Source organism: Sinohyriopsis cumingii, chromosome 13 (genome assembly GCF_028554795.1).
Source record: "Sinohyriopsis cumingii isolate HCF-2022 chromosome 13, ASM2855479v2, whole genome shotgun sequence".
In the NCBI taxonomy this organism is placed as follows: Eukaryota; Metazoa; Mollusca; class Bivalvia; order Unionida; family Unionidae; genus Sinohyriopsis; species Sinohyriopsis cumingii.
Window position 1 is genome coordinate 55628627 of NC_142973.1, and position 587 is coordinate 55629213.

Sequence of the window (587 nt, forward strand, 5' to 3'; positions counted from 1 at the left end):
TTAAGTTTACTTTTTATGTTGATAATTAATATACTGGTGTAGATTACTAGCTGTCTTGGCTGAGAATCAAACCCAAGTTCAGGCATCAAAGTACGAGCCACGTAGTTGTACAGTAGCAGACGATGATCTGTACTTCAAGCCACCATGGAGTCTGATTGAACGTGTCTTAAACCTACCCTATCAGCTTATTACTTAAAGACCATCTACAACCAGATTTAAAACCATCTGAATTACAACATCACAACTAGAAAAGAATGTGTAACTTTGAAACTTCTGAGACAAGCAATTAGTCTAAGATTATTGTATGCGTTTATTTTCCTATCCTCGAGTTGCTTTCGACGTACTTATATACTCCAAGTCCATACAGTTATACAACAATCAATAAGACGGTAAACAATCATTTAAGTCCTTTGTTATGTCTTGATAGAAAATTAAATCCAATGAACCTGTCTGAACATATACCGCATCAGTACACAGCAAAGCGTACAAGTAGGGGGTTCAAGGACCATAATTTTATTCTGAGACCAGACAGTTATCAGTCATTTAGGTCTTGTTTGATTAGTGTTGATACATAATTTGATTAAATC